The following is a 26,957-nucleotide window of genomic DNA, read 5'->3' as shown; positions in this document are numbered from 1 at the left end:
AAATTCTCTTTCTTGAGACCTAGGCTGTTTTCCCTAAATTAGTAACCCTAGGTCAGGGTTAGCCAGGGTAAGAAGAAGAATATGAAAGGTACAATAGGGTAGTTAGGAGGAAGAAAAAAAGCCAGATGCCAACTTTTCTTTAAGAGTATCCATGGCAAGATCCTTTACCAAAAGACCAAAGTCAAGCTACAGAATAATTTGAGGATGTTCACATAAAGGTCTAGTATAGCACTGTACAGTCAACAGTAATTAATTTTTTGTTTCATTTATTTCCTAAGGTTCTTTATTTTAATAACCTAAGCTTTTATTCTCCAGGACTTGACTACTATTAAGTGAAGAAAAATTGAGGTTCAAAAGGTGACTCTTCCTTTGACAACTATTCTCTCTACATTCAGTCTTTTTCTCCATCCATTCTATCATGCACATTTTCACCAATGACTTCCCTCGGGATAATTATGAACATAGTATTTCTCTGCTTAAATGTTTTGATGGCTCCATCACCCATTCCAACATGCCTCAGCCTCTCTAGCCATGCCAAATTATAAACCATTCTGAAAGTAAACCATTTTCAATGCATGGTGCATCTATTAATTTGTACTGTTTGGGTATGCTCCTAATAAGAAAATTAATTTAGGGCTGTGGCTCTAGCTCAATCGTAGAGTGCTTACCGAGCATGGGTGAAGTCCTGGCTTTGATCCCCAGCACCATAAAAATTTATCAGGGCTGGGGACATAATTTACTGGTAGAGTGCTTGGCTAGCATGCACAAGGTCCTGAGTTCAATTCTTAACACCACAAAAAGAGAGAAAAAAAGAAAAAAATTTAAACTGATTGAGACGTGCCGCAGTCTGGCTGGGCACACAATCACGAGCCACCACACAGCTTGTAGATTCAAACAGCAACTCTTTATTCCCGAACTCACACCAGCCGTCTACAATCACGTTCTGGGGAAATCCACGTTCTCTGCCCAACTCCCCGTTCTCTGCCCAAATCCCCCTCCACTGGGTTTCTGTCTCCCAAATATACTGTCTGAATCCCGTGAGAACTCAAGGGGAACTCAGGCAGCAGGATACGCCCTATTCCCAGCAGGAATAATCTTAAACCTTAAAACTGGAACCTAAACCGGGAACGCCCTAATCCGCCTTGGTCCTTGAACAAGGTCACCTACATTCAATGTCACTGCAACATGGGGTACGCTGGCAAGGAAATTGTCATACCTACTTGGCTAATGGCTCCCAGCAGAGACGAAAAATGGAAATTACTGAAAGTATACTGGGATAAAGCTGAGGGAAGGGCAAGGATAAAATTGGATCACAGGAACAGTTGAACTCAGCAAAACACCATCTCTTTGTCACCTCTACCTTTGTCTTGTGTCTCACTACAGCTTCTGCCTTTGCTTCAGCTTTATTCTTTTTCACTATGTATCAAGGTCCTGTAAATGGTGGAAAATGAGGACAGTGACCTCTTCTGAGTTTTATCAGTTACTATGTCACCAACAGACAGATTCCAAATCTATAGATTCTAAATTAAAGTTCCCTAGTGAAGAATCCAATTACCCATCTAATGTGAGAGACTTGATAAAATCACGTGGATAAGAACAGAAAAGGAAATTCCAGGCTGGGATTGTGGCTCAGTGGTAGAGCACTTGCCTAGCATGCATGAGGCACTGGCTTCAATCCTGAGCACCACATAAAAATTTTTAAAAAAATAAAGGTATTGTGTCCATCTGAAAAATAAATAAATAAATAAATATTTAAAAAGAAAGAGAATTTCCTAGGAAAAGAGAATTGTACAGATATGCCACATAAGGTTATAACCTTGTGTTTGCTGCTGTACTTACCCTCATCTCTGTTTATGATTATTCTACTTTTACCCAAAGTCTCCCCTATTCTCCTCTCATTTCTCTAAAATTTGTAAAATTTGTTATCTAGTCCTTGGTTATAACATCATCTTTGTCTGTTGCTAGACTATTTCATTTGTTTATCACTTTATATGCCAAATGACTTTCTATGTGGTTTGGGGAACAAGAATACACTTTTCACTTCTTCAGAGTTCCTCCTCCCCACGGTTTCTAGAATTGTCCTAATACATAGTAAGTGGTCATTGAGTTCAACTAAACATGTATTAGGTTTCCATGGTAGAGAATCTTAGATCCTGTACAGAAAATAATTCACCTACCCGCTCCTAGCTCCAGACACTGAATGAAGAGAATGACACTTTATTTCATTCCATTCATCTATCCATCCATCCATCCATTGGAAAACATTTAATGAATAGTTATTCTCTTCCTGTCACTGTGTTAAGTTCTAAGCATACAGAGATTAATTAGATAAGGTATCTGCCCTAGAGTGCATAGCCTGGCTGGGGAACAGACATAGAAACAAATAAATCATCGCCGCATCAGATAATGAGTGTTGTGAAGAGAGTATAGAGTGCTTAATGGATGGGAGAAGGCAACAGGTGGATCTAGTGTTGGGATTAGAATGCCTGGGAAATAACTCTATATCTAATTGATTATCTTTAACAGCTTTTTTACAAACTTATGAGACACCCAAATGGGCAAAAGACATCATGAGAAGCAGTTTTCTCTTTTCAAATTCTTTCCTTAAGGGTGGGAATCAGTTTCTACTTCCCCCTAGCTTCACCAGCTTGTCTGCTTTCTGTGAAGTCTCAGGAAAGGACAAAATGATTGCTTCTCTTCTTGGGCAACTCTATTTTATGGGGAATGTTTAGCCATGAAATCAGGCACTCAACTGAAGGCACATTATAACTGAGGGTCTTTTGACAAACTATTCGTCCTCTGATGATCCTCTGCATTAAATATGATTACCATTTTGAATAATATGTTGAGAGATGAACTATTTCCTTTGTGGAAGTACTTTGAGGAAGGTAAAACTGTACCCTGACATGCAGTGGGATTTGATTGAGACAGTTCTGCTTCTCAGCTATTATAGAGATGATACCTGTGTGGTCAGGCTCCTTGGAGCGCTGCCTCTCTTTCCATGGTCCTGATTTGTAACAAGTAGTTTTGTAAAGTTCAGTTTAGCTCAGACTCTCACTGTGAAAAATCTGTTTGTTTACAAACCACTAAATATGCAGGGAACCACCCTTCAAAGATTTCAAATGCCATGGGAGAGCAATGGAGGAAGAGAGGAGATGTAAGTGGCATTCATCACAGATCCAAAGAGAAAGGAAGGTTTCTGCTAACCACTCGGCATTTTTAGGAATCTATTTTTGCATCACAGATGTTGCTTCAGGATCCAGCCACACCTTTACCATGCCAAACTCCTCACAGCTGTTCCTGGGAATTGGACAAACAAATCACACTAATGATGTGAACATCTGCAATGTTAACTCTCAATGGGCATGAAACCACTTTCAAAGAATTTCTTGGTGTTGAGCCTGGGGCATCTCCACTCTAAGATGCCAGTACAGCTACCACCACCTGAGATGGAGCAAGAAAGGCAAGGTTTGGCCCCACAACTTACTAAAGAAGCTGAAGGAGCCCTTCACCTGATCGCCAGCTTTCTAGCAGTAAAAACTAAACATGTGCATTAAACAAAGTCTTTAGGTTTACCATAGTTGGCCTCTTGTCAGCACACACATAAAATAAGATTACAATTACATTATACTATGTTCTGCTATCACAGTGGTTTTGTACACAAACATTTAAAATTGAACTGCATTACTGAAGTTTTTCTTGCCATTAACATCAACTCTTAGGACAGATAGCATCTGGATACTTTCTCAATAGATTCTATTGGGAGTGGTTTTCTCCTATTTTGAGGCTGATCTTAGTGACTTAGTTTGAGGTTTGTATACAAGAATCTTTCTGGTCCTCCCAACTTCTGATAAATGCAATTTATCCCCTACATTCTTTTAGTGATTTACATTTGTCTCTTTGGTGTAACTCTTGCATTGAATAAGTTCTACAAAAGCATCCAAGTTACTGTTGGAAACAGGAAATTGGAAATCTTAATTCACTTGGTCCAACAAACTGTACAGGAGTGCATGTTATTCTGATCAATTCACATACTATCCTGACTATCTTTATTATGAAGAATTTTCTCTATATATAAAATTAGACAGAATGGTATAATGAATGCCAGCATGCTTATCACTCAGCTTCAGCCATTATTAACCGGCAAATCTTATTTTATCTATTACCTATATCTACCTCACATACTAATTTGAAACAAATCATATATATCAAACAGTTTTATCCATAGATATTTCAGGATATTGATTCATTTTCAAAGAAAATCACAGCACCATTATCATGTACCAAATTAAATAAAACTTTCCTCTGTTCTTGAACACATTCTTCACACAAGTTTAGCAGAAAGCCCAGCCTAGAGCCTGAATCAGGCCACATCAGAGGTTAATTTTTAAGCATCTGTGAGACTCCCCTGGGTCTCGTAGACGTAATGGGGCCAAGAGTTTGAACTGTAGCTCTCCATTGGATGGAGGCACCAGCCAAGGGCACTTAGATTATCCCTCTTAATATAATTCTGTTAGTAACCAGATACTAGAGAGGCCTGGAAAAGTTGAGGTTACACTGGGTTATAAGATGGGGTGTCTTTAACATAAATTAGATTGCACAAGGAAACTAAAGCCCTCCTCATCACCCTGATCCCTGGTATGTCCTCTGGTTACTATAGAAGCAGGAGTCTTTTTCTGCTGAGTTCCTGATGGTCCTTTCCATGCAGCCTGCTACCAGCTCTCCCTCCTAACTGATGTCTCCAGCCATATGTCCCTAGCTAACTCCACTGGGACCCATTTTGGTGAAATAACCCACTTTAGGTATATCCTCAGTGTTGCCCTCTCAATTACCAAACACCTGTCCAACTTGCCTATAAAAATAACCACTAGGTCTAATAGAGAAACAAGAGTAGAATAGTTCTCCTTTTTTCTCTGTTGTCTATTTTAGGGGAACAATCATTCCTCTACCCACAGCTGTCAGAGGTCACTAATAAGATCCCTTTTCCCGAGTTCTCAGGTACAGACCAGACTCAAATGTCCACTACTGTCTGTCCAAGTTGATTACCTTCACAACTGATTAAAAGCTTTTTATTTCCTACACTATCACAGAGAATCCCTCCCTTATTCTGTCACCCTCATTGTGGATTAACCTAGATCACCTGAGCTAACTTCCCCAGACCAGATTTTATTCATTGATTTAAGTATGGAGTCTGGGGCAGGGCTTGGTACACAGTAGACATACAATATATGTCACTTGAATGAATGATGATGGGAAAAATTCCTGATTTCTCTCTTTCTTAATTATAACCTCAACTTCATGTTCATGGGTCCCCCCCAACAGATACCTCTAACTCTCTGAAATAGTAATTCATTCTCTCTCTCTCTCTCTCTCTCTCTCTCTCTCTCTCTCTCTCCCTAAAACCTCCCCCCCCTCCCTCCTTTGGCTGTCTTTGACTACCTCTAAGTACCTACAGTAAAAATTTTATGAATATTCTACTTTATTTAGTGTGTGTTATACCTAGGTATATATATTATACTAAATCAAGTGGTGTTATTTGCTTATGCACCATGTCTTGTTGAACATTCTTGGCACAGGGTTATATTGAGAAGTTTAATTCACAGCAAGCAATATTTAACAACATTTGTTCAGTAGTTAGTATATGAAGCTGGCAAGCTCTCCTTCCCACCCCCCATGCTGCCAAATTCCTGTTTCTTGTGAGCCAGAGTCTTTCCACTCTGGCTTTATTGCCACTGCTGCATGCCCGCCTGCCTTTCTCATGTCAACCCTTCAACGGACCATTTGTGGGATCTGGGGACGCACAGAGATCACCTGTTGTTCCAGCTGTGAGCCAGCCTGCCTCACTAACTCCCAATCCCCCAATTACTAAACTCATTTTGATGGAAGCAAAGGCTCTTTTCCCCACTAACCCCTACCTCCAACTCTCAAATATTCCTGTTTGTTTTAACTACTTCATTTCTCCTTTATGCTGTCTGCTAGGAAAATAGTAACTTTCAGCCTCAAAGGAAAGCCGCCCCCCACCCAAGCAATGAACAGACACCTACAGGCACACATTCAATCTTAAAGGATTGCCATGAAGAAATTCTGGGCTTGCTAGATGTTCTGCATTTATGATCAAATCATATGTAGATATGTCCACAAACTCGTAGAAAACCTCCAAACTAATGGTCCCCTAGTCCTGTTCCCTTTTCAACCCCCCCCCTTGACCTGAAATGGAGTAAGGAATACAGCTAGAACAAAATCTAGTCACAACAGGACTTGATACAGTCAGTTCTACAGGCTCAGCAATTGATTACACAGGTTACCCTGCTCTCAAATCAAAAGGCAGAGCAGATGTGCCCTTTCTCATGAGGCTTCAGGGCTTAGACCCAATCACCAATAAAGGATAGTGATTTCCAGCCAGGCATAGTGGTGCAAATATGTAATCCTAGCTACTGGGAAGACTGAGGCAGAAGGATCACAGATTCAAGGCCAGCCTGAACAATTTAGCAAGACCCTGTTTCAATATAAAATTTAAAAGGGCTGGGGATGTAGCTCAGTGGCACAGCACCCCAGGATTCAATTTCCAGTACAATTTTTTTAAAAGAAGGAAAGAAAGAAAGAAGAAAAAAGGAATAGTGATTTATAAATTGAGTTGAGGTTGCAACCATGTACACATGTATTCTCCAACAAGATACCCCTTAGGCCTTGTGTTACTATTCAATTGCCATATGTAGACAGGCCAGCAGTGGCCAATAGCCCACAGTCTCTTGAAGGTAAGCAAAGTATCTGGAATGAAAATTTTTCTTCCAATTCTTTTTGCAGGCTCCTCTTTGATCTCACTTTGGTGTCTTGGCCTTATTTGCTCTCTCTCATCTCAGATCCCAGATTCTATCAGAAAACACAGGTCTTCGTTGTTACTCTCCTCATGAAGCACACATGATTTCAGTAGTTCAAATGTGATTTCAATTTGATGTACACCTTGGTCATTCAACCTAAGAGCACATTATTACTGCATATAATCTCTCTTTTAGTCCAGACGGGAAAACTCTCATCTCTCCCAGGGTTATCATTTAAGTGCTCAGCCATGCATCCATGGGAAGTGAAATATAGACTTCTGAATTAATACAGGGGATTCAGAGTCAATTGGAATTTTGTCCATTCATGCCAACACATACTTCACATTGAAACTTCTCAAAATGGTCATGGTTTCAATCTTTTTCTTCACTCAGCTGCACGATTCATCTGGGAATGTTACGCTTCATAGGAAACAAGGGCCTAGACAACTTAGCAAAAACCTTTAAAAAGTGCATGTTCATGGACTCTGTAATCAGCATTTTAAAATAATCTTAAAGAAAACAAATGTGCATAAAAACTTAGCTACAAATTTACAGTCATTGACACATCATTCATGAAAGTAAAAGAGTGGAAGAAACCCATATACCCCCAAAAAATGAAATTAAATTTTTTTATTTCATGAGATGGTCATTAAACATAAGACATAAAACATTAAACATATGGTCATTAAAAATAAGAACATGGACTTACATTTATTGGTAGTCAGAAATGTTGTGGACATAAACAAGCTTCAAAGCAGCAAGTATGTGTGAATACATGTATAGGAGGATATCTGGAATGCTATGCACCAAGAATTAATGATGTTTATCCCTAGGTAATGCCACAATGAGTGATTTTATTTTTTTAAGTTTCCCTTTCCTATATTTCCTAATTTTACTAGATGAAACTTACATAGTTTTTGTGATTTCTAAAACAATGCTAGAAACTTACAATCTACACTAGAAAGGGGCCATGGTAGAAGCAGCAGTCAGCAACACATTTTTTCTTCTGATTCTGCAATTTGTGTAGGGCTCAGCAGGGAAGATTTGTCATTGGTCCACGTGGTTCTGGCTGAGGCAGCCCAAGTGGAGCTGGGGGATACACTTTCAAAATGACCTATTCACAAAGCTGGAAAATTAGTGGAAGCTACTGTCTGGGAACTCAGCCGGGATTGTTGGCATAGGGCCCTGGTTCCTTTCCTGATATGTATTTCCACAGGCCTTCTTGGACATCTTTGCAGTAGAGTGGCTTGGTTCCAAGAAAGCTATGTGGAAGCTGTGGGGCTTTTTATAACTCAACCACAAAAGTCCCAGAATGTCAGTTCCACCACATTCTGCTAGTCAAGCAAGTAACTCAGGTCAGCCTAGACTCAGGGGAAGGGAATTAGATCCTGCTGTTTGATAGGAGAAATAGCAAATAATTTTTTTGCCATCTTTGATTTACCACAAGTCACAGGAACAGCAATAGCTCTTCCACTTGGTCAAGATCTAGTGAAAGGCCCAGTCTCTTTATTTCCTATAACTGTCTTCTAAGGTATTATATTGTTATCAATATAATCATCATCCAAATAAATAAGCAGCTGTTCATGAAGAGATCGAAGAGACCACTCACAGTAAAAAAATTGTTGAGTTTCCTGATTTCTGAATTATTTCTTTTTTAAAAGTTTGTAATCTCTGGACAACAATCCCTATAATGGCTTTCCATTATCTGTATTTTTAAAATATGGGAATAAAAAGCATATATTTACCCCAATGGTTATGTGTCATAAGACTCTGAATAGGTCTTAATCTTTCCAACCTCTTGGCTTTTGTTCTTTCTATCCTCTGTGTATAATGTATTTTTCCAAATTTGATGTCCTTCCTACTCATCCTTGAGTCCCCCTCTCAATGTATCTGTTTTAGCAGTTGTCCCTACTCACCCTGGAGCAGTTATCAGTCTTTCTAGCACAAGGTTTTGTTTATAGAAGATGTGCAACAAATATTCATTTAATGAATGAATACATGAGTGCTGGAATTACTTGTATGGCTGTCCTCTTTCCTAAACTGGTAGTCCTTCTTCACATTATAGTAACTACTTTAGTCTGGCTCCATCAATACCTTATAAAAAGCTTCAAATTCTTCCTTCCTCTTTCCTTCCTCCCTGATTCTCTTCCTTCCTTTCATCCTCCTTCTTTCTTTTCATTAATTCCATAATTACATATTGAAGTCCTAATATGTGCCAAGCATTATGCTAGTCCCTATCTTCATGGAGACTGTAGACTCCCTCTGCCATTTTTATGCTTTTATTAGTTCATTATAGTTACAATCTAATAGTTGGGTTAATTTTGACATAATCACATGTGCATGGAATTGAATTTGCTCCATTTTAGTCCCTGGGCCTCCTCTTTCCATTCCCTTCTCTCTCCCCTTATTCTCCTTCATCTATTGTACCAGTCTTCCTTGTACTTATTTATCTATTTTTATGGGTGTTTTATATATATATATATGCAAAATTCACTATGATATATTTATATATGCAGATAGTATAATTATGTCAAATTCATTCTGCATTTTTCCTCTTTACCATTCCTCCTCCCTCCCCACAGTCTCCTTCTACTCCATTGATCTTCCCTCTATATTTCTGATATAGGATGCCAGCTCTTTTCCCCTTACATTGCTCTAGATTCCACATATGAGAGAAAAAATTCAACCCTTGACTTTCTGAGCCTGGGAGTTTACATTCTGGTTGAAGAAACATGCAAGCAAATGTGATGTGTGCTACAAAGAAAAAGAACAGTGAGCTATAAAAGAGAGTAATAGGGGTAACATTTAGCTGAGACTTCAAGTATGTTCAGGAGCAAGCCATGTGAAGATTCGCTTCAGTGCAAAGATTATTACGAGTGAATAATAGTCTAAGCTTATCCTTGATAACCACTTTTCTTGATTTTCTAACTTTCTCCATTCCATTTTATGTCAGTTTTTGGGGGGAGGGTATTAGGGATTGAATCAAGGGGGCACCTAGCCACTGAGCCACATCCTCAGCCCTTTTTAAATGTGTTTTTTTTTTTAATTTTGGGACAGGGTCTTGCTAAGTTGCTTAGGACCTCGCTAAGTTGCTGAAGCCAGCTTGCAATCTTCCTGCCTCAGCCTCCCAAGCTGCTGGGTATTTCAATTATTTTTAAAGAAAAACAAGATTTAAAATGTATTTATATGAAATGATATAATGCATAGTATTTGCTGCAAATACTATGGGAAAAGTACAAGTGCAAGTTTTAGGTGAAACAAGATTACCCATGGTGTGATAATTGTTGAAGCTGGATGATGGTTATATGGGAGTACATTATAGTATTCAATATATTTCTGTGTATTTGAGAGATTTTCTATGATGAAATCTTTTAAATAACCATGGTTGCTTATACATGTTTCCTAATTTTCACAGTTACTAATTGTGCAAAAGAGAGGGGAATGGCTATAAGAGACTCTCAAGGAGGCAGGCAGGTGGTAGAGGGTTAGGGTAGGAGTATTTCTCTGTCCTGTGCTATTTTAAAGTGGTACTTGGTGAATGTGCAGAGACTACAAGAATCTCCAGAATTTCTGTAGGAACAGTGTCTAATTTTTACCTGATCCAGGGCCAGTCTGAATAAAAACTACATTTCTCAGTTCATGTTGTAATGATTTAAGACTATTTGATAACAGTCTGATCCATTGGACATGAAAAGAAGTGATTCTGCCACTTCCAGTTTGTGCCCTTAAAAGGAAGGAACCCCTCTCCTGATCTTTTGTTCCATCTCCCTGGCAAGAATAGAGACCAAGTCATGAGCATGATGATAACAACCCTGAAAAAGCTAAACAAAAATAAATAAGGACACCAGAGCCTGGACAGAACCACAAAGCAAGGCCACTAAAGCAGCCCAGCCTGTCAGGTGTAAGAAAACAAAACTTCTCTCCTTTTATTTTGGATGCCTTAAATTTAGCCAAATGTACACTCAGCTAATGCAGTGAATTAGATTGCAAAAGAAACAAGACTTGAAAACCTCAGCGCAAAATTTGTGCTTTTAGAGAAAGCTGCCTCTGAATCAGAAATGCCTAGTGCAATCAATCAGAATGTCTCCTAAAGAAAAACAAAAAGCCTGTAAACATGCTCTCAAAAGCAAAGAATATAAAATCTAAATGAATTAATTGTGTCAACATGCAGGCTTAGTCCAATATAGAACAATGTACATATTATAGACAAATTATAGGTTTTATGAAAATAAAAATATATCTGCAGTAAGGATTAAAAATGAATCCATGACATCATTTGCAAGTTCAAACAAATTGAAAAATAAACAAGGCAAATACTTCAATAATGCAAGGGCAAAAGATATGAATAGTCAGTTTACAAAAGAGCAAATCCAAAGGGCCAGAAAACATATAGAAAAATGCTCAAACTCACTAATAGACAAATGAAAAATAATGTTAACAGAGATAGCACAGTATATCCAAGGGACTAGCAACAATTTAAGTGTGTCAATGTCTATTCTCTTACATGTGTCAGTTGAAATATAAGTCATGATGGCCTTTTGATAAAACAATCTGACTGTAGCTATAAAATTAAAAATATAAGTGTCCTTATACTCAACAATCCCACTTCTCAGAAAAGATAATATAAATGTAAAAACACCAATACATAATGGTATACACACAAGGATATTATTGTAATATTTATCTTAGTGGCAATTTTTTAAACAAATTGATGCCCATACACAGAGACAGACAGGGTGGAATAAATTCAGCTACTATGCATCAGCATAATGGCCTATTATGCATATGTCAGGGAGGGTAGGGGATAATAAGTTGACAGGATATTGGAAAGGAAGGAATGTAAGATGCAGAACTGTGTGTAAAATGATTCCATTTTTAATTGACAATAGCCAAGGCAATTGCATATGTATGTGTTTTTATGTATGATTATATGAGCATGGAGAATGGTATAGAAGGATATACAGCAGTTTTTCTAAAAAATAAACTTATTTTAGAGTATATCTATTAATTTACAGAACATTTGCAAATATAGTATGGAAAAGTCCCATATACCCCAAATCTAGTTTCCATATTTTTAACATCACATTTGCTACAATTAATGAACCAATATTGATGTATTACTATTGACTAAATTCCACAGTTTATTCATATTTCCTTAGATTTTTACATAAGATCCTTTTTTATTCTAGGATCCCACCAAGAACACCCCATCACAATTAGTTTTTATATCTCCTTAGACTTCTCTTGGTTGTAACAGTTTCTCAAACTTTGGCTGTTTTTAAAGATCTGTTAAAATAAGTATTGGTCATATATTTTTAGGATGCCCCTTTATTTGGATTTGTCTGATATTTTTCTCATGATTATATGGAGATTATGGGCTTTGGGGAGTACTGTCCAGAGATAAAGTATCATTCTCATCACATAATATCAAGGGTACATGCTACCAACATAACTTACCACTATTCAATTGGACCTTGATCATCTGGTTGAGGCACTGCTCATTGCTTCTGTGGTGTTGTTGCTTCTCCTCTCAGCCAGCAGAACAAGAAAATATCTATATACTAACTTGTGTATTCTCACACACATATAAATAATTTTGTATGTAAACATCTGTATCTACATTAAGCTAAACATGAGTTTATATTAGTGTGTCCCACAATAGTCCTCACTATGTGAACTGTTCTAGCCTCCTTCCCTTGCTTATCTATAAATTCCCACTCCAATGGTGAGAAATGTTTCCCACCATCTGATATCCATTTACTTAGTTGTTCAGTTCCAGTATACGTGTGTAGCTGTATCAGAATTGCTAACCTATACCTTCATGGGAAGCAACTTCATCAAGTACAATGCATATGTGCAGTTGCTTTTGTCTTTAATTTTACCAACTCTCTCATTTCCAAATTTATTTAGATCAGCGCCTTTATTTTCCGAATTATTTCATACATTTGTAATTCAGTAATATTGCTATCCTGGGATTTCTCCAACTCTTAAATGACTCTTAAAAACTGGATACATCAAATTATGCTCTTTGTGCTGTAACATTCAATGGGCTTTGATAACTGCATAGTGCCATGCATTCACAACTATAGTATATAGAAAACTATAGTTTCACTGCCCTTAAACTTCCTCTCTGTTTCACTCATCCAACCTTTCCTCCACTCCTCCTGCAACCCTGGCAACCACTGGCCTTTTTTCTGTTTCTCTATTTTGCCTTTTTGTGAATGTCATATAATTAAAATCATACAATTTGCAGCCTTTTTAGCTGTCTGTTTTTCCTTAGCAATATACATTTAATATTTATCCATGCTACTTTATGGCTTTATAGCTTATTTATTTTTATTTATGAATAATATTTTGTTATATAGCTATACTACAGTTTGTTTCCCTAGTCACCTGTTCAATGACATGTTGGCTTTTTCCAGTTTAAATGATTATGAATAAATCTGCTATAAATATTAGGTTATTGTGTGGTATTAAGTTCTCAATAACAGATAAGGACCTAGGAGTGTGATTTCTGGAGTTAAGTAAGTACCTAAGCATGTGATTGCTAAATTGTATGGTAAGACTATGTTTAGCTTTGTAGGCAACAATCAAACTTGTCTTCCAAAACGATTGTATCATTTTGCATTCCTACCAGAAAAGAGTGAAAATTCTTGTTGTTCCACATCCTGACCAGTGTTCAATATTGTCAGCATTTTGGATTTCAGTCATTTTGAATTGATGTATAGTACTATCTCATTTTGTTGTTTTAATTTGCAAATCCTTAATGACAAATATTTTTGAGCACCTTTTCATATGTTTATTTTTTGTATCTTCTTTGGTGCTGTGCTTCTTCAAATTTTTTACCCATTTTTAAATTGGGTTGTTGCTTTCTAATTTTTTAATTTTAATAACTTAAAAATATATTTTAGATATAGATCCTTTATGAAATGTGTGTTTTGCAAATATTCTGTGGCCTGTCTTCTTATTCTGCAAATGGTATCTTTAACAAAGCATATTTTTTAGGTTTAAAAAAATAAAAATCACCCAATTTCTTTTCATGGATCATGCTTTTAGTTTTACAGCATAAACTCATCTCTAATGCAAGGTTATTTAATTTTTTTCTATAATTTCTTATAAAAGTGTAACAATTTCCCTTTTGTACTTAGGTCTATAATCCATTTTGAGTTAATTTTTATTAAAAGTAACATTTGTGTCTGAGTTCATTTTTAAAAATATATGGGTATTGAATTGTTCTAGTACCATTTATTGAAAGCACTGTCATTTTTCCATTGAATTATTTTTGTTACATTATCAAAGTTTCAGTTATCTATATTTGTATGTGCTCATTTTTCTGTTCCCTTCTTCAATTTGTCTGTTCCTTCACCAATATCATGCTGTTTGATCACTGCAGTTCTATGGCAATTCTTGAAATCAGGTAATTGACCATTCCAACTTTGTTTTACCTCTTCAGTGTTGTACTGATGATTCCTAAGTCTTTTACCTTTCCATATAATCTTTAAAATCAGCTTGATGATATTTAAGAAACATTTTGCTGGGATTTTCCTTGGAAATGTATTGAATCTATAGATCAAGTTGGGAAGAACTGACATCTTAACAATATTGATCTGTGTATATGTAGTATCTCTCCATTATTTAAATCTTTTATTTCTTTGATCAGTTTTTTTTGTTTGCATATACAGATCCTATATGAATTTACACCTAAAAGTTTTAGGGATACTATTATAAATGGTGTTTTTAAAATTTCAAATTCAATTTATTTATTGCTGATCTTTAGGAAATCAATTTTTTTATGTTCACATTCCATCTTGTGACTTTGCTATAATTGCTCATTATTTCCAGGGGTTTTGTGAAGTTTCTTTGGGGTCTTCTACATAACTAATCATGTCATCTGAGATGAAAGACAGTCATAATCTTTCCTAATATATATATACCTTTTATTTTATTTTCTTATACTATTTCATTAACTAGGACTTCTTGTATGATTTTGGATAGGAGTAGTGAAAGAAGATATTCTTGCCTTGTTGGCTAGGATCTTAGGGGGAAATTCCAAATATTAATATGATGTTAGCTTTAAGTTTTTGCACATGTTCTTTAACAAGTTGAGGAAGCTTCCCTCCATTTATCATTTGTGGAATGCTGTTATATGAATGGGTGTTGGCAAAGTAGGTCTCAAAATGAGTTGTCTATGTGATGTGGAAGTGGGTGGTATTAATATGGGTGGAAAGGAGAAGTGGGGAAGGGGAAATACAAACATAACAAAGCACAAAATTATGTACTTTTAAAAACCAGTATAAATATGGTCATATTTAAGTAAAGATCACTCACATATACACACAAGTGCATGCATGACTGTAACAGAGACAGCTAGCTATTCATTCATTCCTTCTTTCTGGACACACAAATTATATATTCCATCTTTACTTGAAGTTATATTACTTAGTTCTAGCCAATGGAGGCAGGCTGAAATGGCTCATAAAACATCTATATATTCTTCTATGCTCTTTCCCCCTCCACAAGCTAGATTCAGACAATAACAAGGCTCTAATATAAGGATCAGTCCTGAGATGGAAGAAACCTGGATCCCTGAATATCCTGATGGGAGACAGTCACCCCACCAAACTAAACACTTGCCCAGAACTATTATTTGATATAGAAATAAATGTCTATGGTACTGCATCCTGTTTTAGGGTCTATATGCTACAGTAGGTAAACCTATTCTAAATTTCATGTGTACATAATGTGTGTGAAGAGAAAGGAAAGGAAGAAAAAAGTCATACAGAAAGATTGACATATATGAAAGAATTATTTAAAAAGCTGTTCATGGTGATATTGTACATGTGTTTGCATTCTGAATTTTGCTTTACAATGAGCACAAAATGGTTGAAGTTATTAGAAAAAATAACATTATGCTGAATATACTCCTTTTGCATTTCCAGATTCCCTTTTCACTTTCCATTCTTCAATCTGCTCTATACCCAGGAAGAATGAACTCTGTGTACTCTATGACCCACAGTCCTTTGCTGTCTGGGTTAAGCTTGAGCCAGTGGGTGGGAGGCAGCAGCAGGAAGTCAAGAGTATGAGAGTAAAGATGGCATATTTATTCCTTCAGCTCCATACTCTCTCTAGTCACCTAAGTTGGCTATATCCCTATACAGTTCTTGTCCTTTGGCCCTTACATATAAGAAGTTTCCAATAACAGGTTCCTCCTATTGCCACTTAAGGCTTAGAAATGCTAATAGCCCCTCATTATCACTAACCCTCAAGGTACAGTACAGCACCATGTCTTTTTGGTTTCTCTAAACCTTGCTTGCATGTTTGTAAATATTCTCTTTATATATTCTTCTCAAATCATTCATTTTGAGCATTCCATTTATTGCTTGCCATGTCTCTAAGTGAAACAATTGTCAAATACGAAATGCTACACTTCTTCAATTAATAAGCTATTTTTACCAAAGCAGTTTATCACTAGATGAGCAACCTTAATATGAAATTGAAATTTCCATAGTCAAAAAGGAAATGAAAACTAATTCCTAATCAACTATAGTGTGACGTGGCCTAGGTTGTAATCTCAGCCCAACTTCCTATCAACTGTGTCTTCATGGCTCTTTGCTTCTCTGAAGCTCATCTTCCTCATCTGCAAATGGAGATAGTCATAGTACCTCCCACATGCATTTGTGACACAGATTAATTTAGGTAATCTAGATGAAGCACTTAGCAACTTGCCTAGTACATGGCATTATGAAATATAGGGAATAGCCTTTAAATGAATATAGTTTCAGGCTAGCTTAATTGAAATGCAAGTTTTCTTTTACCTTTTTAATGACAATCAGAATAATAGTAATGATGTCATGTGAAGGTGATTCTTAGAGTTTATATTTTTTTATATACGTTCATTCATTTTATTTTTCAAAGAACCCACAGAAACACTGTTATCTCATTTTAAAGACACAGATACAGATTCAGAAAGATTAAATTACTTGAACTGATCTCTCTGCAGGTAAACACCATAGCTGGAGTTCCAACTTAGGTTCTCATAGCAGATATATTGTTCTTCAAGCTTCCCCACATGGCTGTGGTAAAATTTCTTTAAATTTTTTCACATACATTTTCCAACTTTCTCTAAATGACAACATATTGGTAACAATTTTATTTCTTTTGTATACCTGTAAAACTGTTAATAGTAGCTCCACAACTGTATTCAAGATATGTGCCCATTAAAAACTCCCTAAAATAATGAAGAAATAAGGAAGGAAAGAAGAATGGATAGACAGAAGAAATTAACTCCATAGACATGAAGAAAACTATAGAGAATTATTTTACTTGGATTCCTATCTCAGGTAAACCTGGGTGCTGTTATAGTGACCTCTATATGTCTACACTATACCCCAGTGAGTGACCTCTGCTCAAAGACTGAGAGCCCTTGAATTTGCATTTTTATAGCCCATTTGACATAGGCTCAATTTCATTGAGTACTTCTTCAGACTTGGAATAACAATATAACTCATCAGATATCATGAGGATTTTGTTCCTTTGTCCAATATCATGAGGATTTTTTCCCTTTGTCCAATTGCATTGCAACTGTCTGATTTCCCACCCCTCAGGTGGGTATAATTGTTGGGAGCCTCTTGCAAATAAGACCAAAGGGGAAAGTATACTTTTGTTTTTGAAATTGAAAAACACAATTTCTTATAACCCTGGCTCTGATGAAGCCTCAGTCGCATCAGCACAGGCCACATTTAAATGGCCCCCCTGAGGTCCCTGCTATTGTGATTATTGAATCAATTACTCCCATTATTAGATCACATGGCAGAGTATAGACAAAAATGGTTCTTAGCCAAAGGAAATACCTTACAAATGATTGCAATAGTCCTCAGAGCTTGAATGAGCCTAAAGGAAAATACTGGGTCATTGCCTGAAAGAGAAATAAAAAGATTGCTAACTTGATTGTCTCTTTAAGTGACATGAAAATGCAACCTTGAGAGAGAAAAAAAGAGACAGAAAAAGAAAAGGAGGGAGAGAAGCACTTCTGTGTGTTTGAAAAATTCAGCTTGCTTCAATATTATAAATGGGTTGTGTTCCAAAGGGTCATTTATAAGCCAGCTCTTTGGATCTAGAATGTGTTTGTCTACAAAAACAAAAAGCTCCATAGATGAAAGGGTTTGAAACTACCCCTGCAAGGCCCACCATCATGCATTCAGGGGCTACTTCCATAAATCTGAGGCCTTAATGTCAGGGAAAGGAATCACATTCTGCTGGAGTGAAGACACATAAGGCAAGATATACAGTAGTTTAAAACTGGGACTTTAAAGCCAGACACATCTGTATTTGAATCTGGAATTTTCCATCTGTATCTTTAACACATTGGGCAAGTCACTTAAACTCTATGCCTCATTTCTTCCTTGGAGAAATGAAGATTAAAATTCTTATTTCATGGACTCATGTAATGAGATAACATATAAAGTACCCAGAATTTCATAGAAAAGAAAAGTAACTACTATTGTATAAGGCAGAGACAGCCTCAACCAAAATTTCAAAAATCAGTAGTATTTATCTTTAATATCCTTCTATCTGTCCTTCCTCATCTAGCATTTTCCTGATGTTTTTCTTGCTTCCTTAGTACTCATGGCCTTCACCTCTGATGGAAATTGCCCAGTGGGATACTTTACCAAACTGCCATCCCTGGATTAGTGCTTCTGTATGACTAAAAAACACGTGGTTCTCCTTCTCTGCCACTTTCCCCATCAGAACTCCCATTCCATGTAGTTTTGAAAATCAGTGGCCTCTTAAACATCTGAAATATATCTAATTTTACCAAAGAGCCCTGGTTTACCTAAATGATACTCTAATTTGTGAAACTTCAGGCAGTATAAAAATTTCTAGGCAGTGCCCTTGGAGATATTTTGGAAGCCCAGATATCAGAAAAATGACAGCATTTGCTCATGAGGAATTATTTAAAAATACAACTTTAGGGTTCTGCTTCTAAGAAGATGGAATAGGTATATACTTTCCCCTATTCCTTTTAGTAATTATAATTAAAATATTGTACACCAGGTTACTACATATACAATAACCATAAAAGGACACTGAAACATGGAGAAAAGAAATCAGATTTCTCAGGTACCTTACGACCCAAGGAATGACATAGTAGTGAGTTCCCTGAGTTTTCTTTTTTCTCATATACCCCAGAAATGGAGCTGAAAACGTTAGTAACTTAAAAAACATCAATAGAAGCATACAGAATAAAAACAATATGAGCTTATTCTCTAGCTAAAAGAGCAGGAAAGGGGCAGCCTAAAAAGAAAGAAAAATTTTAGACCATAATCAATCTATTGCAGCTGAATATTACAGAAAAAAAACTGTGTTCCACCACCACCACCACCATCACTCATGGTATCAGATAGGGAACATCAACTTCCACTCCTACAGAGCTTTAACAAGGCATCCCAGCATCTCCATCAGAGTGGAGATGACCAAGCAGGGAGCCAAAACTTTCAACCTTGCTGACCAATAGTAAACTTCCACCCTCATAGGGTCATTGTAAACCACATAAGAAGCCTGTACTTCCACCTCTACCTGGAAGTTATGAGACACTGCTCCCATTTCTTGCTGGTATAGTGTCAGAAGAGGCCAAGTAGATAGTCAAGACTTTCAACATTTCCCAGTGGTTCCAAGGCATCCCCACCACAGTGTCAATGGAGTTCATGTATGAAGCCAGAACTCCTACCTCCACCCAGTATTAATAAGGATCCTACCCCTTGGGTGTCAAATGTTGACTGGAGACTTCTACCTCCATATGGCAACAATAAGGCAGTGCTCTCACTTTTCCTTGCCAGAGCAGTATCAGTATCATAAGGTGTCAATTAAACAGAAGGCTCAAATAAGATCCATAATCTCATAATACAAAGATGATCAAACTTTAATCATAAAAGTTATAAAAAAGAATCAAGAACATCTTAACTGAATGAAAAAAAGGCAATCAATTCATGCCAACATCAAAATAACAGACGTTAGAATTATCTGACAACAATGTTAAAGAAGCCATCATCTAATATCAAGGAGTGATTAAAAACGCTTGTGAAAAAAATAGAAAACTCAAAAAAAGAATAGGAAGCTTTAGCAAAGATATAGAAGACATTAAAAGGAAACAAACAGAAATTTTTGAACTGAAAAATACAATAACTAAAATAAAAATCTCACTGCAATAGACTCAATAGCAAAATAAAGGGGACAGAGTAAAGAATCAATGAACTGGAAAATAGAACAACAGTAGTTACTCAATCTGAATGACAGAAAAAAATAGACTACAAAAATGAACAATTACTCAGAGATCTATGGAACTATAACACACATATCTAATATTCATGTGAGCACAGTCCTAGAAGGAGAAGAAGAAAACTTCAAGGCTGAAAAAATACTCACATAAATAGTGGCTGACAGCTTCCCAAATTTGGGGAGAGATGTAAAATATAGATTTAAAGGCTAAAAAAATTCCAAACACAATAAACTCAAAGATATCTATGTCAAGACATACAATTAAAGTTCCAAAAACTAAATATAAAAATCTTGTAAGGATCCAGAGAAAAAAATGACATTGAGTTTATAGGGGAAATACAATTCAGATGACAATGAACTTATCATCAGAAACTGTGAAGAACAAAAAGGAGTACAGTACTTTTTCTTTACTTTTTTTTTTTTTGGCGGGGGGAAGGGGGTACTGGGAATTGAACACAGGGCACCTAACCACTGAGCCATATCCCCAGCCCTTTTTTTATATTTTTAAATTTTGAGACAGGGTCTCATTAAGTTGCTTAGGGCCTCACTAAGTTACTGAGGCTGGCCTCAAACTTGTGATAATCCTGTCTTAGTCTCCTGAGTTGCTGGGATTACAGGTGTATGCCACTGCACCCAGCTAGCATATTATTTTTCAAGTGCAGAAAGAACTAGATGACCATAATCCTATGCCCAGAGAAAATATTCTTCATAAATAAAATGGGAAATCAAGACATTCAGATAAAGAAAAGCTAACATTATTTTCACCCACAGACCTACCTTAAAAGAATGGCTAAAGGAAGTTCTCAAAACAAAAAAGAAACAACAAAGAAATCTGGAATATTGGAAGGAAATGCAGAACCCAGGAAGCAAAAATATGAGTAAAAATAAAATCCTCCCTACTCTTCCTTTTAAAAAGATTGTGTTAATGATTGAAACAAAATTGAGACTCTCTGATATAGTTTTAAATGTAGGTAAAGAAAATATTTAAAACAATTACATTATAAAAGGGGAAGTGTAATGTACAAGGATATAAATAGAGGTATAGTCTATTTCACTCTAATGAAAATAAATAAAATACAAATAAGCTATGATAAATATTATATGTGTATACACACATATGTATGTCATATCTAGAGCAACCATTTTAAAAGCTATATGAAGACATTATAGGTAAAAAAAAGAAATGAATTTTTAAATGTTAAAGTAACAGATGGGAAGGCAGGAAAAGAAAATTAGAAATGAAGAGAGAACAAGCAGCAACAAAAATAAAATGGGAGAATTAAGCACTAACATATTAATTATCACATTAAATGTAAATGATTCCAAATATACCAATTAAAAAAACAAAGAATGGCAGAGCATATTAAAAACAGGACCTAAAAGTGCTGTATATAAGAAACTAATTAAGCTATAATGATATAGGCATGTTGACAGAAAAAAAGGTTAAAAAATATATATTGGGCTAAAAGAAAGAAGTGGCTATATTAATATCAAATAAAACAGACTTTAAAGCAAAGGAAATTACCAAAGACAAAAAGAGTACAAAATAACAAAATAAAATTACTCCACAAAGAGGACATTGCAATCCAAAATATATATACACTGAACAACAGTACTGCAAAATACATAAGGCCAAAACTGAGAGAAATGAAAAGATAAATAGACAATATAGATAATTCAATGCCCCTTGGCAATAACTGATAGAACAACTTGATAAAAAAAAATTGGCCAGGGTGTACAAGAAATCAATAACATTATCAACCAAGAGGATCTAATTGACATTTGTAGAACACCTAACTCAAGGACAACATAAGACACATTCCTTTCAAATGCCCATGGAGCAACATAGATCATATCCTTTGCTATAAAGTAAACCTCAACAATTTTTTAAAATATTTTTAGTTATAAATAAATACAATATCTTTATTTAATTTATTTATTTATATGTGGTGTTGAGGGTCAAATCCAGTGCCTCACATGTGCTAGGCAAGCACTCCACCACTGAGCCACAATCCCAGCCCAAACCTCAACAATTTTAAAAGAGCTGAAGTCATGTAGATTGTGTTGTTTAATTCAGAATGGAATAAAACTATAAATTAATAACAGAATTATAACCAAATTTTTCCAAACAGTTGGTATCTAAAGAAGAAATAACTCATGGGACAAATTCTCTTTGAAAAAAAAGATTCATTTATAGACTCTTCTTCCCAGAAAAATCCCCTTACACATAAAACTTGATATACCATTTAAGGGAGTTGACCAGACTATAGTTTGCTCAATTTAGTAAACAGATAAGCCCATGTAAAATCAACAACAAAATGGAATAAAGGAGAATTTTAAGCAGTCATAAATTATTGTGGATATTATCAGGTCTATTACTTTCCTGTAAATGGGAAATTCATTATGGAAATCATAATGATTGGCAGCATGGTATAATCTTTGTCACTTTCCATGGAAGGTAAAGCTGAGCCATCTACTTAAATTCTCACTCTCAATTTCCATGTCCCATAACATGGACATCAAAACAGTATCTATTTCCTGGAGCCATTTTAAGGATTACAAGAAATGAAATATCGGAACTGTAGTGTGTATGCTGATTAAACACATTTTCCATTAAATCAGAAAATTAACTTATGCCTGGTTACACATAGGGATTCATGAAAATAGGCATTCTGAACACTAATGCAATATAAATAATTTACTTATGCAATAAACAGCTTCATGTAAGTCAGACTTAAAATTTTCATAATAAAGGGAAAGTCCTTCATAAACTTGTCTTTTTTTAGCAGGATGGATCACCTTCCACTTAACTGGTAAATCACAAGCATTTCTATATGATAAAGCTTTTAAATCCTGTTTCATATGAAGGAAATATTTTCAGTTACTCCTGAGGTTTTCAAATTATGTATTTAATAATTAATCCTCTTAAAATCTTAGTGAAGGACTCTACATTTACTCTAACTACTGTAGAATTTTCTCATTGGAAAATTTTTACTTGCTAGCCTTGTTCTGAATTCTAATATACCCACAAAGTATTAAAGTCCTATCATTTCAAATTCCAAATCCTGAGATTTATACCTGTGGCCACCTTGCAGAATCACTGCTTGCAATCTAGATTTATTCCTTTGGAAGTCCTGGAGATGGGCCTTTGGAATCTCCCTACAAGAGAGCAATGGCTGACCCCACAAGGAGAGCAGTTAGCTGAGAGAACAGCATGGTGTCTTAGGGATCCGCTGCAACACTGAGCTGAGGCCCTGCTTCTCCCAGGCTGCCCACAGCTAGGGACGGAGAATGGCAGTGATGGTAGGACTGGGCCAGTGCCGCCAATTTGAACCTCTTCCATGGGAAGCTTGGTGCCAGAGGGCTCCATTGGACTGACCCAGACTTTCTCCAATTGTACCAATTTCTGAGCCTCTTTTTTTTAAAGTACTTTTAGTTGTAGATTATATTTTATTTTTTTATTTATATGTGGTGCTGAGGATTGAACCCAGTGCCTCACACATGCTAGGCAAGGGCTCCACCACTGAGCCACAACCCCAGCCCCATGTCTGAGCCTCTTAACCCTGATCCCCTCTTCTGCCCACTCCTCTCACAGGTGCTAGATCATCACAGTGCCCTGGAGGCTCTCCCCACCTACTCCAGCTCTCTCTCCCCTTTATCTTTTTTTTCCAATGTTCTTTAGGTATGACAATTTTTTATTTTAATTTGTTTTATATGACAGCAGAATGCATTACAATTCATATTACATATATAGAGCACAATTTTTCATATATCTGGTTGTACACAAAATAGAGTCACACCATTTATAGTTAGAATGGCAGCTATTAAGAATACAAAAAACAAAGAGTGTTGGTGAGGATGTCGGGGGAAAGACACACTCATACCATTGCTGGTGGGACTGCAAATTGATGCAGCCAATATGGAAAACAGTTTGGAGATTCCTTGGAAAACTGGGAATGAAACCACCATTTGACCCAGCTATCCTTGGTCTATATTTCCCTTTATCTTTCAGGTGTGTTACTCTGAGTAAATATCTTGTCCATCAAAGCCCATCTTGGCTTCCCAGAGGATCCCAACTGACAAATTTAAACTTTGTTTCTGAGGAAGAAAACCCTTGGGGACTACCAGAAGGAATTAGGTGTGGAACCCTGAAACTATGGAGATCATGAAATAGCCAGTACACAAGTCCAGGCAATCGGGAAAAGGGATATGTTTTGTCAGCTTTTTTGCAACTGTGACTAAAAGGACCCAATCAGGACAACTGTAGAGGAGGAAAAGTTTATTTGCAGGCTTACTGTTTCAGAGGTCTTAGACCATAGCAGGCTGGCTCCATTCCTCAGGGCTCAGGTGAAACTGAAGGTCAGTGGAAGAGTGTGGCAGAGGAAAGCAGCTCACATGTTGATAAAAAAGCAGAGAGAAAGACTCCACTCTCCAGATACAAAGTATATACCATATGGCCATGCCCCCAATGTCCACCTCCTCTAGCCACACCCCACCTGCCTCCAATTACCACTCACTAATCCCATGGGGGGGGGTCAGTTCACTGATTAGGTTAAGGCTATACAATCATTTTTCCTCCAAACCTTCTTGCATTGTCTCAAATGTGAGCTTTTGGGGGTCATCTCACATCCAACCATAACAGGGTACTTATCACCCTGAAAAATGGTGATGTACAAGAGGCAGCCAGTGATGCAGTCTTCTTCTTGTACTCATTTCCCCTTCAGAGGCAGGTGCAATAGGTGCTGTGTTCCAAATTGCCATTGGGCAGAGTTCACCAGAATATGCAAATTAACTCATCAATCTCATTTTGTGGGGGAGGGAATGCCTATTTCTGTTGAATAGATGATATTTTAACTGTTTAATAGTCATTTAAAGTCACAGTAGTCCCCCCATGCATTTTGCATGTCAGACTAAATGATGGAGAGCATTGTAAATGGGAGGAGATGAATATAGCATGTTGCAATTAGTGTATAAGTTAAGGATTTGTTTAATTGTGCTTTATTCTAAGAAGATGTCTGAGTGATATTCTGAATTAAATCCAAAAGCCTTTTTCACTACTTACTAAGTTAGCCTTTCTTCCTGATAAAAACCTTTGAGTTCATGTGTATTCATTAAAATCCAGTCCTAATTGCTCCCTAGTCAGCTATGAATCTTAAGAAGCTTAGATGTTAAGTGCTTAAATTGTGTTTGCTGACAGAAAATGGAATTTTTCTAATGATTTGCTATGAATGTCTCCATGTTGTTATTATAGTAGTTTTACTCATAGTAAGTTTCAGAGACTGAAAAAAATAAAGATTCATATTACAATTTGTTCATTTAAAAATTAAGCAGGTTGAGCCATCTTTGGCACTGCACTATTTTTTTTCCTGTGGTGCTGGGGATAGAACCCAGGGCTTTGTGCATGCAAGGTAAACACTCTACCAACTGAGCTATATCCCCAGCCCTTGAGCCATCTTTGGTTCTTTACTCAACTAACCAGCTTACAGTAACAGGCAATGATGAAATTCCTAAATTCATGGATATGAGAGAACTGTAGATCCAACAATCCACTACTTCCTGGATCCAGAGTTTCTCTTCCAAGGCTTACTTTTTTTATCTACTTCCTGGATCCAGAGTTTCTCTTCCAAGAATGATGATCAGGTTGGGCTGGGGTCAGTGAGAGTGGAATGCAGGAAGAAGGAGAAATAGTACCCTCACTAAATTCCTGGATCAAATTAGGTGCACAACACTCTCGGCTTTCCCTGTTCCAACACTCGCCATGACATCCTTTGCCCTATGCTTTTACCTTCAAAAAATCCACAAGGGCAGGGACACTTTCTTACTCCTTATGGTATGTTCCAAATTGCCATTGGGCAGAGTTCACCAGAATATGCAAATTAACTAATCAATCTCATTTTTCAACATTGCAGAATCTGTCAGTTTGGTAACATGACTGATGCAAGCCTAAAGTCACTGGCACCTTGACTTTAGAAAACGGTCTCACCTGGAATGCCCCTGAGCAGGTGCTCCACCTTGTTGAGATATTTCTAACTGACCTACCTCTCTACAAATCTACAACATACTAACACAGTAATTGCAGCTAACATTTATTGGGTCATTTCATTCTGTAGGCCAGGGATTTTAGATGCATTATCTCCTTCAATGTACAAAAACCTATGAAATCTATAACAGAATTTTCCTCTTTTTCAGATGAAAAAAATGGAGGCTCTGAAAAGGAAATAAGGAGATAAGAGATATAGATCTAGATGTGATACTGGGAAGCAAGGAGTGGGCTGTCTTTCTCAGTGTGTAGCCATCATGACACAGCAGCCACTGTTTTCTTAGTTCCTGCCTTTCATGGCTGAACAGAAGTAAAATCTCCTTGCCTGCTTTCCCCACCACTTTCCCAAGCCCATGCAAACTAGTTTCTCTCTCCAGCTCTCCATGGAAACTACTCAGAGGTCCCCCAGTGGCCTGCCAGGCCAGATCTAAATGTCTCTTCTGCATTTTCTTCTTTTGATTTTGGAGCCACTTCTCACTTGCCTTCCTGAGCTCTGCCTTCCCTTGTCTCTCCTTGTGTGCCAGTTCTCCTGGCATCCTTCCATCCATGGACCATTTGTTTCTCTTTCACTGACTCCTAAACTTAATCTCTGTCTCTCTGTGGCTACTCCCTTTCCTTCCCTCCCAAAATAAAAAGATGAGGAAACTAAAATCAGAGTGGCTACGAACCTGCCCAAGTTCACCCTGCCAAGAAGAGTCTGGATTGGTTCTGAAACTTAATACTAATTTCTGTGCCTCCAACAAACTCCTTCTCACCCCAGCTCTACTTCCCTATTCTCACCATTGATTTTCAACAAGGATACTAAGGTGTGGTGGATGGGGCCA

The sequence above is a fragment of the Marmota monax genome, unplaced genomic scaffold (assembly GCF_021218885.2).
Source record: "Marmota monax isolate L192 unplaced genomic scaffold, Marmota_monax_Labrador192_F-V1.1 WCK01_AAM20220418_F8-fsc00261, whole genome shotgun sequence".
Classification (NCBI taxonomy): domain Eukaryota; kingdom Metazoa; phylum Chordata; class Mammalia; order Rodentia; family Sciuridae; genus Marmota; species Marmota monax.
Note: the sequence above shows the minus strand (reverse complement) of the source record.